This window comes from Pituophis catenifer, unplaced genomic scaffold (genome assembly GCF_029215685.1).
Source record: "Pituophis catenifer annectens isolate HBS135680 unplaced genomic scaffold, rPitCat1.0.hap2 SCAF_1, whole genome shotgun sequence".
Lineage (NCBI taxonomy): Eukaryota > Metazoa > Chordata > Lepidosauria > Squamata > Colubridae > Pituophis > Pituophis catenifer.
The window spans coordinates 107442218-107453497 of NW_027256881.1; the positions used below are offsets into that span (position 1 = coordinate 107442218).

General features: G+C 38.0%; 1 protein-coding gene across 4 annotated transcripts in view; it reads right to left on the bottom strand.

Annotated features, from left to right (window-relative positions):
* The window catches only part of FHL5 (four and a half LIM domains 5), a 32433-nt gene extending 21495 nt beyond the window's left edge, over nucleotides 1-10938 (bottom strand). The window contains exons 1-3 of one of the 4 annotated variants that reach the window (XM_070932835.1): nucleotides 10762-10828; nucleotides 5330-5428; nucleotides 3756-3804 (exon numbers count right to left, since the gene is read on the bottom strand). The gene's annotated coding sequence lies outside the window, so the exon portion shown is untranslated. Of the gene's footprint in view, nucleotides 1-3755; nucleotides 3805-5329; nucleotides 5429-9737; nucleotides 9823-10761 lie in introns of those variants that run through there. The other 3 variants (XM_070932838.1, XM_070932836.1, XM_070932837.1) reach the window with 3 other exon arrangements.
* Nucleotides 10939-11280: the final 342 nt, after the last annotated feature.

Sequence of the window (11280 nt, forward strand, 5' to 3'; positions counted from 1 at the left end):
ATATTTTTGGCCTGTTCAAACTGAGAAAAACACATTTTAGATAAACATTCAAACTTCACGATACAACAGAATCTTCAGAGGTTTGCAGGCAAGCTATTTTAGTCTCGTTATTTGCCCACTGGACCAGAACTTTGCTAAAATTAGGGCACAGGTTCCTGAGAATGAAGAAATAAACAGAACCCAAAAGAAATCCCAGTGAAGCTGATCACAAGTGCATCTGCTGGATTCATTGAATTCTCTCTATTATAATATCACTGTGCATAGGGTCTGTTATGGGCTTAAAAAAGAACTATCTGGAAAAAAACCCCAAGAAACTCCTTTCACATATTTAGCATAGGTGTGTAAACTGGTTCAAAGGGATGTGCTATGGAATATGCCTTAGAAGAAATCAACCAAATGAAAACCTTTCTTCCATCTTTGTAGTCTTCTACTGATACATCTTTATTTCTATATTTTTCTCTATGCATTAAATCACTGGTCATATGCTAGTGCTGGATGGATATTGCCTGAACTCACTATTTTTGCAGTGCTACTTTATTTCAGTTTTAATAATTCTACTCAGAAATTTTTAACATGATGTATGACAATATATAACTCTTCTCATTTTGTGGGCATTCAGTTTTACCTTCTTCTGCAATGATCTATAGTATGCAGGGGTGGGCTTCAAAAATTTTAGCAAGGGGTTCTCTGCCTGGTTGCTGGGTGGGAATGGCCATGGTGGGCATGGCCTAGTCGGCCTCCTTCACTATGGTGGTGGTGGTGGGCGTTTTTGCCCTCCCCGGGCTCCAGAGGCTTTCTTCAAGCCTTCAGGAGGGCGAAAACAGCCTCCCCAGGCTCCGGAGGCCCTCTGGAGGCCAGAAACGGGCCGATTTCTGGCCTTCATAAAACTTCCAGTAGGCCCGTTTTTCACCCTCCCCAAGCCTCTGTGCGTGCCCTGCACTTACCTGCTGCGTGGGGACTCCTGGGAGGAGTGGGCGGGGCGGGGCCAGCCAGGAGTGGGATTTGGGGGTTCTCTGAACTGCATAGAATCTTAGCTAGAGGTTCTCCCGAACTCCTGCGAACACCCAGCAGCCCACCTCTGCCTGTAGTATGGTATTTATTGGACCCAGTTTGTTTGGGGGGGGCAATGTGCTGACTCTGTAAATCACTTAGAGAGGGCTGTGAAGCACTGTGAAGTGATATATAAGTCTAAGTGCTATTGCTATTGCGAATTAACACTTTACATTGTTTTTCACTACTATCTATTTCATTTCTAAGTTCCCTGTTAAGTCCAATTCCTTCTTTCTCTCTCTCTTTCTCCCAAAGGAGAGGATGTGGCACGCAAGGAACCCTCACCTGCATTTTAAGTTATATTCCAACTGTAGGAATTTAGCACCCACCCCTTTCCTAGAAGAATGAAATATTTTAGGAAATATTAAAAAGGCAGACTATTATGTTTCCCTGTATGAGAAATGGAGAAACATGTTTTAAAGACAAAGCAGCTCCCACCTTCCTGCCCCCCACCCTTTGTTAATGGGCCAGAGGCAGAAACTCAATCTTTGTCAATGGACCATCATCTGCAACACAATAGCAACAGAAACTAACACAATGGGACCCATCTAGGACAGAAACTCACCACATGGCACTGGGAAGATTACATCAGCCAGCAAGGCTAGCTAAGACCCCCACCCCCTGGAAGTCTGACAACCAATCAGGATACTCTTTCTGGGTCCCAGGAAGTTCAAAGCCAGAGAGAGCATGAAACCCAGGGACTCGCTGTATCTCATCCTTTTTCTGTTCAGGAACTCAAACCATGTGATCCTGTCCACCATTAAACCATCTTTCCAAGCAGTCTCCATGTTTCCAGTGTCTTTTCCCCCTCTTGGAGCTGAACCCAGAAGGATAATTCTTCCTACACTAACCATTCCTTGTTGGGCTGGAAAGGAGAAGAGACTAAATCCAGCTTCCTATTCCTGAATAGGTAATTCAACGTTTTACAAAGAAAAGTAAAACCTTCATGCACATATAGGTAATCCTTGACTTACGACAATGGGAACTGGAACTTCCATAACCCTAGCAAGGTGGTTGTTGCATAATCACCATGCTGATTAAGCAAATCCAGCTTCCTGGATTCACTTGTTAATATTCTGACAAGATTAACTTGTTAGAAGCCCCCTAGGAAGGGCACAAAGATGATCAGGTGACCTTGGAACACTGCAACTTTCATAAATATGTGTTTGTTGACAATTGCCCAAATTTTGATCATGTGATCACAGGGTTCACTGCGGCAGTTGCAAGTGCAAGGATCAGTCAGAAATCACTTTTTTCAGTGCCATCAGAGTTGGAAGGGATCTTGAAGATCCTCTAGTCCAACCTCCTGCTCAACTAGGACACCCTATACTAGTGATGGCTAACCTTTTCCAGACCAAGTGCCCAAAGCACGCACACATGGATGCAAATGCATGTGCGTGCGGCCGAACCCCCAAAATGCAATTCGCACAAGAGTCCTCCACATGTGCCCCTCCTCCCGTGCATGCATGTGTGGCCCCCCCCACAGCATCCTGCACACCCACATGCGCCCTATGCATGCCTGTGTGGCCCTCCTGCAGCACCGTGCCACCCCGCACATGCGCGGCAGAGACCCAAAAACAGCTGGCTGGCAGGAGGTGTGTGCACATGTGTGGTGGAACTGAATTGGGGTGACGGCTCACATGCCCACATAGAGGGCGTTGTGTGCCACTTTTGGCATGTGTGCCATAGGTTCGCCATCATAGCCCTATACTATTTTAGACAAATGGCTGTCCAATCTCTTCTTAAAAACCTCCAGTTTTGGAGCACCCACAACTTCTGGAAGACCAGCCATTCCATTGGTCAATTGTTCTAACTGATCTTTTTCGGGATGGGGGGGGTACGTCTTGCATGATGTTTACCATCTGCTTGGGGGAGGAAAAAAAACTGCTTTTTTTTATTCTCCCTGCCTGCAGATCTGTGCTGAACTGGACTGGGAATGGCATTCAAATAGCAGATATTATTGTCTAAATATATAAGCACATCCATGAGAGTTATTACTAATGCAGATTTCTCGGGTAAAAATGAACCAGCGATGGAGAACTGAGTTTTTAATTCTATTCCTGGAGGATTTGTGGTATGACAGCGTGGGGGAGTAGAAGAGTATGACAAGGATGGAATGCTATCTCAGGCCAAAAATAGCAATAGCTTTATTTGGCATAAGCAGTGGAAAATTTCTTACCCAGGGCATTCAGAATCATTGCATTTAAATGCTTTGCTGCATCTCCAACTGTGTCACAGCTCTCCACTCTCCAAAATGACACATAACACAACCCATTAAAACAAGCCACAGCGTAAACATTTGTGAAAGCCTCATACTTTCACAAATATTGTTCATTTGTTCTAGATCAAATAAGTGAGAAGAGCACCACAAATCTCAAGAACAGAGATAACTGTTGCAGTAGAAACCTTTCCAACATGGGAATCTCATTTGCGGGGGTGGTGGGCAGCTCCGTTGGAACAATTGAAGCAGGAATATTGAACTCCTATGTCAAATTTCCTTATAATAAACAAACAAATAAATAAATAGGCATTGTTACCTACTGTATGCTTGGCAAAGAAGTATTATAGTCTATAGAGAAAGAGTAATGCAAAGACCATTGATTTCAAGAGCTTTATTTCCAAAAAATGTACTGTATGCATAGATTACAATGGCTTGTTTTATAAATATTTAAAAGAGAACATTGGGTAGAAAATGGACCACTTACCATCTTTTTAAAAAATTCATCTTCTGGCTATCAGAACTGTTAAAATAGTCTAAATGGAAAAAAATGTTAGTCTGCTCCAACAAACCACTCTTTATGGTTATGAATTAAGAGTACATAGCTGGAATCATTTAGCACAGAATTCTTGCTAGTTAATCATTTAAACAGTATCAACTTTATCCTCTATACATTTAAAGCATGCAGAGAGAGTGACAGGATAATAAACCATGTAGAAATACCCAGATTCAATGAGTAGGGTTCACATATCACTCTAGGTCATAGTGTGTGTTGGTTTTGGCTTAGAATATTAGGTAAAGTCATCCCCTGTGGTTGGCAACTCATGACTTATGTCTGAGCATAATATGTGAACCCAACAAATCAAGTCCTAGTGAACATGTAACTATTTAGACTAAAAAATTAAGGAGCCTAGCTAGCTAGACCAAGGAAGATCATTGTTCCTACCCGATTTGTGACAACAGTTGCAGTGGTGAAATCTGAACCAGTTTACTACTGGTTTGCTGGCTGTGCATGAGCAGTGCGCACCACACACCAAATGTGAGGTGCACGTGCGCAAAAGGAGGCATGCAGTAAGTAGAATAGCGCGCGAGGGGGGTGATCAGCTGTGGCGCGCAATTTTTTTTTTTACTTTTAAAAGCATTGCTTTTAAAAGTAAAAAAAAGAAGCCTCTGACGATCGTGCTGCTCAGCTGGGATCGTCAGAGGCCTTTTTTTAACCTTTTAAAAGCATTTTTTCTTGTAAAAAATGCTTTTAGAAGGCTCTGACGATCCCAGCTGAGTTGCCTGATCGTCAGAGGTTTTTTTTTTCTTTTAAAAGCATTTTTTTTACAAGCTCTTTGGTGAAGAGGTTGTAAAAAAAAAATGCTTTTAAAAGTAAAAAAAAAAAAAAGCCTCTGATGATCGTGCGGCTCAGCTGGGCATGGGCTGGGGGGGGTGGGGTGGGCAGAGATTTTTGCTACCAGTTCTCCGAACCACCCGCTGACATCGCTACCGGATCGGGTGATCCGGTCCATACTGGGAGCATTTCACCCCTGAACAGTTGGCTCAAAAAAATCTTTCATTTGATTCCTGTTCTTTCTGATGAATTCTGTAAATGAAAGAGCAAGGGAGCAAGGTATGTTCTTTCAGTCTCCATCCTTCCATCTGTTGTATGAGACCTAAAAGCACTGATTTATCATAACTGATAAGGATTACAGTTAGATAATCCTGTGATATCGTTTGAATACTTAAAAGCTATATAGATGCTAACTATGAAGTGGTTTCTGTTTTATATTAACTGATAGTGCCAGGTGTTCCACTGACGGTGACTAAATCAGAGTTCTTTCTCCAATTTTAATTTTAGTTTGTAGTAACTAAGCTTTCTTTTTATTGCATCTTTATCAGATCCACAGAGTTAATGGATGGCTCAGCGGTTAAAGACTCTGAGCTTGTCAGTTGGAAAGTTGACAGGTTAGGTTTGAGACCTGAGTACCATGCGATGACATGAGCTCCTGTTCTTGCCCCAGCTCCTGCCCACCTAGCAGTTCGAAAGCATGCAAATGCAAGTAGATAAATAGGTACCATTTTGGTGGGAAGGTAGCAGCATTCCTTGCACCTTGGCGTATAGTCATGCTGGCTACATGACCACGGAAACCTCTTGGACAAAGCTGACTCCCTCTGCTAAGAAATGGAAATGAACACCGCCCCCTAGTGACTGGCAGGGAAAACCTTTGTCTTTACCTTTATCCACTAGGGATCATAAACTGAATGACAACTACTATGAGTTAGATGTGCCTATTCTGACTGGTTAGTTTTGTTATAACTAACATAATCCCATAAACATACACTGCTTTTTTTTTTACAGACATGAATATAATATATTCCAAAAAAGTGAAATACCTAGGGATAAATATGACAGCCACAAGTACAATGATAAAAGAGAATAACTATGGACCTTTGGTCCAAAAAATAAAAGAAGATTTGGAAAAATGGGGAAAATTAAAATTGTCATTGTTGGGGAGAATTGCAGCAATAAAATCAAATATACTGCCAAGGCTCCTTTATTTATTCCAAACAATCCCAATAAAATTAGATAAGACATTTTTTAGCAATTTGGATAAAATAACTACAAAATTTGTGTGGGAGGGGAAAAATCAAGAATTAAATTAAGTATATTACAAGATGACAAAACTAGAGGCGGATTGGGACTCCCGGCATGGGAAAAATATTATAAAGCCTCAAGTTTAACATGGATTAGAGAATGGGTAACCCTGGAAAATCAAAGATTATTAAATTTAGAGGGTCACGATTTAATGAAGGGATGGCATGCCCTTTTATGGAGTCCCAGAAATAAAATATTTAAGTATTTTAATAACCATATTATTAGGAAATCATTAATTGACATATGGCAAGAGATAAAAAGCAAACGTTATATGAAAGTTCCTGGCTGGTTATCAACGATAGAAGCAATAACTCATCCCAATTTATTAGTAAAACAAAAACTGTTAAGATACAGAGAAATATTAGATTCACAAGGAGTATTGAAAACAAGGGAAGAACTTAATGAACAAGGAATATTAAAAGACTGGTGGCCATATTCACAAATAAAAATAAGATACAGAAAAGACCAGGAGGAGGGAGGAATAGACCCCAAACCAAAAAGATTAGATAAATTATTAGAATCCAAGGAAGGAAAACTAATTTCAAAAATTTACAAATACTTATTAGAATTCGATTTGGCAGAAGAACTGGTTAAAGGACAGATGATAGCATGGGCAAAGAACATCAGGCATAATATACAGTTAGAAGAATGGGAGAGGGTATGGGAAAATAATTATAGTATGACAAAATCGGCAGCATATAAGGAGAACCATTATAAGATGTGGTACAAATGGTATCTAGCTCCCTCGAGGCTAGCAAAAATGTACCCGAATGTAAATCCTGTTTGTTGGAAATGCAAACAAGCTCAGGGTACTTTTTTCCATGTTTGGTGGCTTTGCCCAGAAATAAAGAAATATTGGGGAAAAAAACATGGATAGTAGAAATAATAGATCAAGAAATTGAATTAGAACCAGAAGTTTTCTTATTAGGCATGATAAAAAGGAATATTAGAAAAGACATAAAATATTTAACGCTATATATAATTACGGCGGCCAGACTGGCATTAGCACAATTGTGGAAAACAGATCGTATGCCAACAGATCAGGAAGTAATTCAAAAAATTTATACATGCGCAGAAATGGATAAATTAACTCTAGAATTAAAAGACAAGGAAGACTCAAAATATTTTATAGTATGGAATAGATGGTATAAGTGGATAAACCAAAGGAAAAAAGGGTAAAGATAAGAATTAGGGGAAATTCAATCAATAAAGAATGCACCGTCAAATAGATAGAATAGGTAAATAAGTCACTGTTTGTATATATGTGTTTATATAATCACATGTATTTAGTTTGTTAGTGTAATTGTGGATTGAAAATGTAATTTTATGATTGAGAAAATTTGTATATTTTCTCTTTTTTAAAATATTTTTAAATTTAATAAAGTTTGTTTTTTAAAATTAAAAAAAAGAATATAATATATTCCACCTTTGAACTTTATTATATCATTTTCCCAGTCCTAAAATTTTGTCAATCTCTTCCCTGAAATTGGAAAAGACAAGTTGGCATTGGAGTGCTGTCGTCTGCCAGTTCTTTAAATTATATCTTTGTCATCATCAATATAAAAGAGGCCTCTTTGAAATGTTTTGATCTTGACACTGTATTAAAAGCAGCAAATGCCAGGTAAAACCACAAGGCAGAAATGACAAAAAAGTGAAAAGGTGGGTGACTTAATCCAGGTTGGTTCATGGACCCAAAACAGTCCATCAGAGTGATTTAATTCCTGTTTCTTCTGTCCTCCAAAGATAAATATTGGAATGTCAGAATTTTTTTCCTCATAGTAATATATTAACATCTAGGTTTATGTTTCCTAATTTTATCCCTCTTTTTTATGGAGGGTAGATGGGTAAAACCACCAATCCACCTGACTCTTAGTTCTGAGAAAATTCCATTTAGGCATGAAGTTTGTTGATTCAATACTTTTAAAATATTTATAGTAACCTTTGTTTGATCTTGCATCCTTTTAAAATTCTTTAAGTGATGTCAGATTACCCAGGAATTTTTTTAAAATAGTACCACATTAATCTCTTTCAGCTAACATGACAGCCTCCTGGATATAAGCTTGGTTTTACATTTGTATGCAAAAATGTGCTTTGTTAGAACACCAGATTTGTTCCACAAGACCAAATCAACCAAATATGGCACGATCCATACCTAAAATGGAAGACTTAGGTTCTTCCAATTTTTTTAAATTTTTATTTTAAATATTTGATTTCTAGTTTTACTAATCACAAGATACTGCCTTTGGTTATCCTGTTCATTTATCTTCTTTTTTTTTTTTTTACATAAGAAAAAAACTATAAAGAGTGATGGGAATATGCAGTAGACTTAAAAGTCCTGAATTTGAATTATTGATTACATCCTGATTACATCTTAAAAGGTACATCCTGGTAGCTCTCGGGAGGAATTTCAAGCTTGACAGTTGTAAAAAATAAAAATAAAAAGTTTTTTTTTCAAAATGATGGGGGTATGGGAATGGACTTATAAAGTTCCTTTCTTTTTCCCCAAAGAGTTTCAGGAGCTCTAAGTATGCTTCTTACAATTAAATTGCTTCTTGGGAATCCCTTCTACAAAAATCTGCTGTGCAGATGTTGAATAGCAAGGGAGGGACTAGGAGCAGGAAATACAGGTAGTCCTCAACTTAGGACCACAATTGAGCTCCAAATTTATGTTGCTAAGCGAGTCATTTGTTGTGAGTTTTGCCCCATTTTATGACCTTTCTTGCCACAATGGTTAAGTGAATCACTGTAGTGATTAAGTTAATCATACAGTGAATCTGGCTTCCCTATTGACTTTGTCACATGTTCGCAAAAGAGTGAACATATGACCCCGGGACACCGCAACAGTCATAAATATGAGTCAATTGCCAAGTGTCTGAATTTTGATTGCATGACCTTGGGGATACTGCAACAGCCACAAGTGTGAAAAACAGTCGTAAGTCCCTTTGTCAGTGCCATTGTGACTTTGAACAGTCACTAAGCGAATTGTTGTAAATCAAGGATTACTTGTACTGCCGATTCTACCATTTGTGATGAAGTAGCCTCTTCCATTTCAGAACTTCAGTGCTTACTTGAACTTGGGGCAAAAAAGAGCCCGATTCTGATTCTAATTAGAAAAATGAAAGTGGCAGTTTTAGCACAATAATGCAAGGCCACATATATATGGTATGGATATAAACACAATAATTGCAGAATAGAAAACAGAAGGCATCTGCTGATGTCCAGGTAGTATTCTTTATCCTAACTGGTTCTTCTTATTGAGGCATTTTTAAATTTTAAATATTAGCCCATCTCTAATATATGTGATTTCTGAAGGTCGAAACATGGATTCTTTCTGTTTTTTAAAAAAGTTTGAAACTATGACATATGGTCGACATAATTATTGACCATAATATCATTTTTAAAATGATTTAAGTAGTCTGGTCCAAAGGCAAATGAAAATAACTACCTTGCTGAAGCTCAGGAGGTTTGCCTGCTGTGAAGTTCGATGTATTATTTCAAGCTTAGGCAGTAGATACATAGATATGGCTTTGTCAAGAAGAGGGGCTTGCAACGAAGTGGAAAAAAATATTTTGTTTGACTAATTTGAAACAGATCTCTATTTCTGGTCCCATTTGTTGCGCGCTAGAGAAGCAGATTCCTGTATTGGGAATTGACGTAGTTAATTGTTAATAATTGGAATCAGATGTGAGAAATTCCAACTTGTACCTCTGCTCTTCCCTGAAGCAACATACTGAAGAGCAAACCATGAGATCTTCTCATGGTATGATTACGGTCCATCAGGAAGTGAAGTTAGATTGATGGATTTGTTTATTTGGTAAATTTACATACCCACCTACTACATAGATGCCACTCTGACTGGATTTCAGGGAGTGGTAGGCTTGTTCTGTGGCTTCTCGGAACTTGTGAAATTCCCAGGCACAGAAGATATATATGGTCCAATTTAAGAATTCATCTTTGAAGATCCTTTATTAAAAGTGTTTTGTTTTCTTCATCAGAAACTTTTAGAGGAATGAAATGATGATCAGCTCTTCTAAGAAACCCTTATATTTCTTACTGTGAGAACAATGTGCTCTGTAAAATACACTAATCTGCTTATTCTTTTTTCCTCATAAATAAATATCTCTCTGCTATACCTGCCTGAGCATTGATCACCCTTTTATAGCCCTTACTTTGTTTTATCTTTGCATCTATGCCGTTTACTCCACCGTACTGTAAGAATTATCTTATTTAACAATATATTACACAAGGGTGGTAGATTCCTTTTGGTAGCAGTAAATAATTTGTTAGGGATTTATTTATTTAATGTATCAAGGGACTTGTACTCTTGTTAAAAATGTTGTATTTATAACTGCACAGAATACTGTTTTTTATTGTAACAGTTGGTCAAGGACCATCATAAAGATATTTATTTCTAAATAAGCACATACATAATAGAATATGACTTCTAACTGCAGATGAACACAAGTTTTAACACCCCATCAACATACAATTTGCAACATTATTCCTTATTCAATTTTCCGGATATGTTCCCATTCCATAGTTTTTCTCAGAACAAATAAAAACTTCTGAAGCATCTAAAATTAATTAGTCCTTCCAGTGCATAACATGCACACTTCTTTAAAACTGTACTTTTTTTTTTGATATAAATGTTTTTCCACTATCCACATAGTGAATATTAATTGACACATTATGTCAATAGGATTACAGGAATAAAAGGAACTAAAGTTATACATTATATTTCATAATGGCAGCTATGGGAGGAGATGCTTAGTACAGATTTGATTAATATTTTGAAATCATGACAGGCAAAAATAGATTGGAAAAGAAAAGGAAAACTTGTCGCAATACTCACCTTTTTTTTTTAACAGTTGCTTCTTGTCATCTTTGGACCTGAGAACAACAACAACAAAAAAAAATCTTGAAGAAACAAGCCCCAGTCGCCAGCCCTGTTTTTCTTCTGCAAGATTCTTTTGGTTTTGGAAAAAGCAGCCAAGAAGGTCACTGTTTCCTTCAGATCTCAAACAGCTGACTCCCTTCCTATTTGTCATTACACACAGCTTGCAAATTGGAGTGCAAATCCCTGTAGGAGGGTCTTAAACAAGCTTATACTTCAGAAGCAGGGAGGAGACATTTCAAAGATCTGGACATTTGAGAAACTACAACTGGCAAAATAACTTGTCCTGTTTTTTCCATATAAAAGAACTGATCCTGTGGAACAGTTGTTTACTAAGTCGCATTTGGCTGGTTATATGGTATTGAATTAAGCAAAAACCAAACCAGCTACATGGTAGCTTAGTAAAATGTATGAAGTCAGTCACTGATTTATAAGGTGCCACATTCTATGGGCCCATCCAAATTGGGCCATCTTTCC